Source organism: Triticum urartu, chromosome 1 (assembly GCF_003073215.2).
Source record: "Triticum urartu cultivar G1812 chromosome 1, Tu2.1, whole genome shotgun sequence".
Taxonomy (NCBI): Eukaryota; Viridiplantae; Streptophyta; class Magnoliopsida; order Poales; family Poaceae; genus Triticum; species Triticum urartu.
The window spans coordinates 582280633-582289449 of NC_053022.1; the positions used below are offsets into that span (position 1 = coordinate 582280633).

The following is an 8817-nucleotide window of genomic DNA, read 5'->3' on the forward strand; positions in this document are numbered from 1 at the left end:
ATGAGAGGGGAACGACGAAGGAAGGGAAATTGTATAGATAGAGGAGAGGTCAGGAAGATCAGCTTCCGGTCCAGGCAATACAATAATCCATAACCCTCTCATGCCACACACACCGTTTACTTATACCACCCACTCACGCACGCCACAGCTGTCGAGAGTCGATTCGGTCTGCTGATTCGCTTCCCAGTCTTCCAGCCCTTCGCCATGTCTCTGACTCCGGGACCCACTAGCCCTCCGGATCCTTCTGGTTCGGTGTGGCACTCTCAGGTGGCGTGACAATCTCCCCTCCTTGAGCTGCGGCTTGCCCCCAAGCCGCTGACGTCGGGAACCGCTGCTGAAGCTCCTCTGGCTCCTCCCAAGTGGCAAGAGACCTGGGCAAATTTGCCCAATGAATCAAGTAGCGTGAGTGGTTACCTGCGCTGGTGTTCACCTCTTTACTGGCCAGGATCTGGAGTGGTTCGTGTTGCATCTGTAGCACCGCGGGCTCCGGCGGAAGATCAGCTTCCACAGTGGTGTCCACTCCCAGGGCCTGCTTCAGTTGCGAAATGTGCACCACTGGATGTATCTGACTTGTCTCCGGCAGCGCGAGACGATACGCTACCTTCCCAACTTTAGCAGTCACCTGGTATGGGCCATAATAGCGGAAGGCGAGTTTTTGGAATGGCCTCCGCGCCACTGAGCTCTGTATGAACGGTTGTAGTTTAAGGTAAACCCAATCTCCCACTGCAAATTCCTTGTCCGTGCGCTTCTTGTCTGCTTGCCTCTTCATCCTGTCCTGGGCATTCTTGAGTTGCTGTTGGAGCAGGTCGAGCATAACCTCTCTTTCCTTTAGCCACGTCGCTAAGTCCGGAACAGTGCACTGATCAACTTGAGTTACCCCAAACTCTCGGGGCAGCGTCCCATAGATAACCTCAAATGGTGTTCGCCCCAGCGCCGAGTGAAAGGTGGTATTGTACCAGTACTCCGCAAGAAACAGCCATTTGCACCAGTTGCGCGGACAAGAGTGGACTGAACAGCGTAGGTAGGTCTCGAGACACTGATTCACACGTTCCGTCTGCCCATCCGTTTGGGGATGGTAAGAAGAGCTCATACGCAGTTGTGTCTGAGAGAGACGGAACAGCTCCTGCCATAGGTTGCTTGTGAAGATACGGTCCTGATCTGAGATCAATGCCAATGGAAGCCCATGTAGTTTGAAGACCTGCTGCATGTATATCTGGGCGACTGTCAGTGCTGTGTACGGGTGCTTCATGGGCACAAAGTGTGCGTATTTGGAGAATTTATCGACCACTACCAGTATCACATCATATCCTCCTGATTTAGGTAACCCTTCGATGAAATCCAGTGATATTACTGCCCATGGCCGTTTGGGGATAGGTAGTGGTTGGAGTAGCCCTGCGGGGGACGCCCGTTCTGTTTTAGCTCTCTGACACGTGCTGCACTGGCGCACGAACTGCTGCACCATGTTCTTCAAGTTCTTCCATGCAAACAGCCTGCGCACTCGGTTGTAGGTGGCATGAAATCCTGAGTGTCCTCCCGTCGCGCTATCATGCAACACCTTGATCAGGGAGGTCTGGGTTTCGACGTCATTGCCAATCCAAATCTTGTCATTGTACTTGAGCACACCATCTTGAATAGCATATCCTTCATCGCTTGTTGGATCCAACGACAATCTGGTAAACAATTGCTGCGCTGTAGGGTCTTGCCGATAGCTATCAATGATGGCTTCTAGCCAGGCTGGTTTGCACACTGCCACGGCTGCCAATTCCTCCGGTATGTCGTGCACTCTGCGCGACAGTGCATCGGCTGCTCGGTTGGTCGCCCCTGCTTTGTACTGAATCTTGAACTGTAGCCCCACAAGTTTGGTGAAAGCCCGCTGCTGGATTGGGGTGTTTAGCCTCTGGTCAGTCAAATTCAGCAAGCTTTTTTGATCCGTACGAATGGTGAATTCAGAGTGCTGCAGGTATGGACGCCAGTGATCTATTGCAAGTAATAAGGCCAGGCACTCTTTCTCATAAGCCGATAGTCCCAGGTTGCGGGGAGCGAGGGATCTGCTCAAATATGCGACGGGGTGATCATTTTGCATCAGTACAACGCCAATGCCTGTGGCACTCGCATCGGTTTCCACCACGAACCGTTTGGAAAAGTCCGATAACGCAAGCACGGGTGCCTCGATGAGTGCTGTTTTCAGAGCCTGGAAGGCTGCCTCTGTGGTGTCCGTCCAGACGAATGGCACATTCTTTTTTAAGAGATCGTTGAGAGGGCGGCTGAGGATACCAAAATTGCGCACAAACTTGCGGTAGTATCCTGCCAGTCCCAAGAATCCACGGAGTTCCTTCACTGTTGCTGGCTGTTTCCAGGTTCTCACCGACTGCACATGCTCATCCAGTGTCGCCACTCCTGCTCCACTAATCGTGTGTCCCAAATAGCTGATTTCTCGTTGGGCAAAAGAACAATTGGAACATTTTGCGAACAGATCATTTTCCTTTAGGAGTTGAAGCACTTGACGAAGAATATCCAGATGCTGCAAGTATGTCTTCGTGTGAACTAATATGTCATCCATAAATGCAAGCACTCCATGTCGGTTCAACGGCCGGAAGACAGTGTTGATGGCACCTTGGAAAGTGGCCGGGCCTCCTGTTACCCCATACGGCAGCACCTTGAACTGAAACTGCCCCTGATGCGTCTTGAAGGCTGTTTTCGGCTCGTCTTGCTCCACCAACCGGATCTGGTGATACCCTGCCTTCAAGTCCAGCTTCGAGAACCATTCTGACCCTGCGAGCTCATCCAACAGCTCGTCAATGATCGGCAGCGGATAAGCATTCTTGACCGTGATAGCATTCAAATGCCAAAAATCCACACAAAACCGCCAAGTCTGGTCTTTCTTCTTGACCAACAGGACTGGTGATGAAAATGGGCTTGTACTAGGCACGATCAGACCTGCGCGAAGCATTTCTTGCACTTGCTTCTCGATCTCTGTCTTCTGTTCTGGAGTATATCTATAGGGACGGATGTTAACAGGTTTTGCTCCGGGCATCAAGGGAATTGTGTGGTCCCATGACTTGTGTTTGGGTAATTCTTGAGGTTCTGAGAAGACCACTTCGTACTCCTTCAGTAGTTGTTCTACTTCCGGCATCTTGTCCGTCGTTTGCTGCCTGGGCTGTTGATCTGCCACTGGGTAGAGCGTGACCACACAGGCAACCGCGTGGTCATCCACCAGCTCCTGTAATTGAGCCATGTAGATCCGGGGAACCTGCTGAAGTTTGCTTTGCACCCCTTGCAACACCACTGTCTGGCCGTCTCTTTCAAACTGCAAGGTTTTTTGCTCCCAGTCCACCCACATTGGTCCACAGCACTGCAGCCAATCCATGCCAACTATCATGTCATAACAGCCGAGCGACAAGACGCGTAAGTCCGTCTTGAATCTATGCTCCTGTGTCGTCCATTCGCAGCTCGGAATGATGCCTGCGCACTGCAAGACTCCTCCATCAGCGATCTTTACTGTGATAGGATCAACCTGCTGCACTCGCTCCTGCAGATGGTCAGCCACAGCCTCACTAACAAATGAGTGTGAGCTCCCAGAGTCCACCAAGATGAGCACGGACTTGCCCGCAATCCGACCCAACAATCTGACTGTGTGTGGCGTTGTCTGACCTGTTGTTGCCACCTTAGAGATACACATCAGAAATTCATCGTCAGACTCGCCATCTTGCCTCTGGGCGCTTGGTTCTCTGCTTGCAAGAGTTCGAGAAGCTCTTCTACAACGTGCAGCTGAACCGTGGCTGCGCATTGGTGGCCTTGGCCCCAACGCTCGCCACACTTGAAGTACAGCCCTCGCGCGCGCCGGTAGTTGCGCAGAGCCGCGACTCGGTCTTCTACGCGCGCCCTTCTGTCGGCACGCTCACCCTGATCTGCACCGTGCGCTGCATCCAGGCCTCGACGGTCCTCTGCTGCAACCGGTGGTGCTGGCAACAGCTGACGAGCTGGAGGTGCGCCCAGTGCGAGCAACGGACGCGGTGGAGCTCGTTGTTGTGGCACATCTTGTCGCCGAAATTCCTTCCGAGGCAACGCCTCCAGCAGCTCCTCCTGCATTGTAGCCAAGGAAAAAGCAGCATCCAAATCTTTTGGTTGGTGTAACATAACGCCTACACGAATATCAGTGCGAAGCCCTTCTAGGAAGTGTGTGGTGAAGTATAATGAATCAAAGCCAGGGTTATGTGCTAACATCTGGTGCATCAGTTCCTCAAATCTACTCATGTACTCGTGGACTGAACTAGTTTGTCTAAGACTGTGGAATTGCCTCAAGTGTGTCTGGTATTGTTCTCTGCCAAACTTGCTACACAGCGCTGTGCACAGAGCCTCCCAAGTGAAGGATGCGCCCTGTGACTCCTGCAACTGCAGCCAGCGAGCCGCATTTCCCGTGAAATGCAGGGTTGCTACCCGCACCCAAAGTTCAGGTTGAACTCCGTAGACATCGAAGTACTTTTCACACCTGCTCTTCCAAAATTGCGGATTATCTCCATCAAAGGATGGAAAATCCAGTTTTGGCAAAGCCCAATTATGCTGGGCGTGCTGCCGCTGGTCAAACTCATGCCCCCCGTCCCCAGATGTGCTGCTTGGAACAAGAGAGAAGGGTGGAGATTTGGACGCACCGTTGGCCGGAGGCGGCACTAGGGTGGTGATCACCCCATGAGCCAGACCCCCGAAATCATGGATGTCGCCGTGGCCACTCGGCCCGTGGTGCCCCGGGTCGACCGCTGGTGGCGGCGCGACTGTTCCCACCACTGGATCAGACACGGCGGCCGTCGGATCTGTCGCCCCCGCCGGATCCGCGAGCGCTGGATGGAGCGCGATGCGGCCCACCTGGGTACGCAGCTCATCGAGTTGACCTTGGAGATTGGACACCGCCGGCCTCCACAGCTTGAGCGATGTCTGGATGGCCTCCAATCTGGCGTCGGTGGCCGCGCGGCTCTCCTTGACGGACTGGATCAGAGCCGCAAGTTGTTCCTCCATGGCCGTCGCCCGCTGGGCTTGTTTGGTGAGGTAGCGTGGCTTCCGTAGGTAGTCCGGCAACTCCAGGTCGCCGAGGATCGAAGTGACCTCTAATACCAAGTGTAACGTACCGAGGATATAGATCTGGAGGTAGGAGAAGGGGATGAGAGGGGAACGGCGAAGGAAGGGAAATTGTATAGATAGAGGAGAGGTTAGGAAGATCAGCTTCCGGTCCAGGCAATACAATAATCCATAACCCTCTCACGCCACACACACCGTTTACTTATACCACCCACTCACGCACGCCACAGCTGTCGACAGTCGATTCGGTCTGCTGATTCGCTTCCCAGTCTTCCAGCCCTTCGCCATGTCTCTGACTCCGGGACCCACTAGCCCTCCGGATCCTTCTGGTTCGGTGTGGCACCCTCAGGTGGCGTGACAAGGCGGCGCTGAGCTCGGGAGCCGCATGCCTCCTCTGCCGCTCCTTCTTTCTTTCTCCCCCAACTCCTCTCTTGCACGTCGTCGTCTTGCCGCCCACGCAGCAAAGAGGTCGAGGAAGAGGCGGGAGTCGGGTCAATGGATCTGTCGCACGAGGATGCGGCACTCCCTGTTCCATCTAGATCAACGGGCGCAGAGGGAGGTGGAAGAAGAGCCACGACCTCCGAGCAGGAGGCTGTCGCCTAGCACGCATCTGACTGTGGCTATTTTATCCATGAGCTGGAGGATAAGGTATTCACCTCTAAAATCACACTTCTATTTTCCCCGTTTCCATCTGAAATATGGATTGCCAATATACTACTCTCACTTGGATTTGCACATGAAAGTAGTATAAATATTTGCACCGAACTGTATGATTTGTTGAGCCAAGTGTTGAGTCTGATATGGCATCTTTATGCTTTCAGAGAAGTGCATCTCTAAAATTCAGAGTTTTGAACCTAAAGAGACGCATCTAGACAATGGTTGCATGAGTGGTTCCAGTGTCATATACGCCAACATGGTAAGCATGTCTTGTCTGATTCTAAGTTAGTTGTAGAAGTATTCCATGCTACTATTTGTTGACCAGAATTCGCTACCAGGTTGGAGATTTGGGATCGGATGCTGCGCCAAGAATGAGGGACCAAGGTGCTGAACTAACAGCAGGGGCAGAATGATTCTTCAGGTACCAACATAGCCGTTGACTAGAGAATTAAGTTAACTGTTTGTTTTACTTGAAGCTCCAAATTGTAGTTATTTTATTCATTCACTAATTTGGTATAATCCTAATCTAGGAGGATTATCACTGTATGATATGAGATTCTGACGTTTATCAATGATAAAAATCTGACATTGAATGGTTCTTTTCGGAAGTACAGTTGTAAGATCTATGATTCTTGCTTGGACCTTTAACTGGACAGTACTAATTGGACATATAATTGATGATTTATGCACAACAAGATATTCTGTTGTCTTTTGTTCTTCAATCAGATTCATCTAGCCCTTTGTTGACTTTCTAATTGTTTCACCCTTTACCTCTGAAACTTAGAAATCGGAGAAAGGTTATTGGCATATCCCCGCCACTGACGAAGATTTGCTAGAGAGGAAGAGGACCAGAATGTTTTTCTATTATTGGGGACATACATAATACATATAGATAAATTTGGACTCATTTATGACAGAGATTTCTTGCCAAAAATATTAACTCTGTCCAGCAGTGGGCACTGTCAAGGTAATAACAGGAATTTGCTGAACCTAATTGAATGAAAGCGGGATGGTATCTGATTGAGAACCTTCTCTAACTAAATGGGCTTACGAACAATCAACATCAAATAGTTCCAAATTAACAGATGTTGTTTTATGAAAATACTGATTTAAGAATTTGATGAATCTCTAATTCTCTACATAATCACTTAGTGAATTTTATGAATCTATAATTTTCTACAGATTTAAGAATTTGTACATCCCCTTTTAGTCCAAATTAAGAAAAATATGATTTCTGCTATGATAGTTTCCACAATAGTTTGGCCCTTGAGACACTTCCACTGTATGCATGTGTGTTCCTTTTTTTCCAGAGATATGCATGTCTATTGATCATTATTGGAATTGGTTCGACAAACTGTGTATATGTGACAAATTTACTAAATTTTTTTGACTCGTCTACGGCGTGCTTACACCGGCCTGAACCATGTATTACTCAACTGTAGCGGAGACATAGAAGAGGATACAGGGGGTTGTGGGAGAGATAGAAAGAAAACACCGAAAAGAAAGCAAAAGGAAAATATTCATGAAGGTTGAGTAATATACTGATCCAACCTAATAATATGACTAATCCATACAGTGGATATGCGCCAATGCTCAAATTTGAAAAATGAAGGATTCAACTTTTTTTGAATTATTATGGGTGAAGTCGCGAGTATGCCCATCAATCGTAAAAGTATATAGTTCGACTTAGTCGTAGGTTCCGTAGTAGTCTTGCCTTGGCTCTGCTGCCTCTCCTCTCTGCTCATTGCTGGCTGTGGCTGTCCCATCTCTCCTAGAGCTGCTGCTGCTGCTGCACTTCTTTTGAAGCTCTTCTCAAACCCGTTGCTGCAGTTCTTCTCAAACTCCAACCAGTTGCTGCCTCTCTCTCTCTCTCTCTCTCTCTCTCTCTCTCTCTCTCTCTCAATTTTTCTGTAATCATGTGAACCATTGTTATGCGATTATATGTTTTGTGGTACCTTCTGCAAAGTGCTAGCACCTACATGTTATCCAAAATTTTCTTCTAAATGTCATGAGGCATGCGCTACAAATTTTCTCAAGAATGATAAGGCATGCATGCAATTTTAATAATACTCTTTTGGCTCTCATTTATATGTTGCCATAGAGCATTGTACAATATAGAAGAGTCAATCAAACATAGCTCTTTGAATATCGGACAAAATATTGGTTTCGTGATTTATTTATAAGAAGATTCTTCTATGTATTTAGTTACATGATTTTAATTTGATTGTCTTCTTTCAACTTTTTTTTGCCGACTATGATATTTCCTTAGGTTCACCTTGACCTTCACTGCCCGTGTAAGAGCTTAAGTAAATTGATGTTGTATCATCAGAATCTGTAGCCTTGCACAGTTTTTCTTGCATGCACTGAAATCCCTCTTTGTCACAGGATGAATCAGAAACTGAAGATGATGATCCCATGGACACAGAAGAAGCTTCCTCTGTCCTCATCGCTGCACTGCAGTCTTTCAGCCAAGCTCTGGTGTATGACGACGAATAAAAAGATACCGTGAGTCCGTGACAGAGGTAGATGTCTTCTTGCGTCCTACCCTAGATGACAGGGGCTCTCTCATCAGCAAAATAGCTACTCTGGATACGCAGATGATGATCGCAGGAGACTGTACCTTATGGATAAGTAAATGACTCTGAGGTCTACATGTTAAGTATAGAAAGAAAAACCTGACGACGACAAGTGTACTGTCGGGAGCTTTGCTGCCACTTCTTTGCCAGCCGGAGTGGCCTGTTTTTAGTGATGATCATGGTGTACATGCGTGTATATGTTGTGTTCTGATAGACTGTACTACAAGATTTTCTTGGAATTGGTACTTCTGTTTTTGTATGCTATGAAGAGCGTATGTGTATGCTGGTTCCGTGTACTCTGTTTGTACGTCTGGTTGGCAGGAGATTAAGCAATGGGCGAGGTTTCGTATCTTCTCAGGGGTTGCTATACATCTTGCCGTGCATACTCAGCTTCTTTGGGTCCAAGGTATTTTCTTTCTTTCTTTCTTTCTTTCATGAAGAGGTTAAGTCGGAGGAGAGGACCCGGATCCCGGACGGCGCGCTGCTTTGGTTCCAGTCCACTCGCCATGTTTGG

At 48.8% G+C, this 8817-nt stretch overlaps 1 long non-coding RNA gene across 1 annotated transcript; it reads left to right on the forward strand.

Moving 5' to 3' along the window:
• Window positions 1–5421: 5421 nt before the first annotated feature.
• On the forward strand, window positions 5422–8599 carry LOC125532468. Its single transcript, XR_007294159.1, has 4 exons — window positions 5422–5718; window positions 5892–5986; window positions 6066–6148; window positions 8113–8599. It is a non-coding gene; the product is annotated as an uncharacterized LOC125532468 (long non-coding RNA).
• Window positions 8600–8817: the final 218 nt, after the last annotated feature.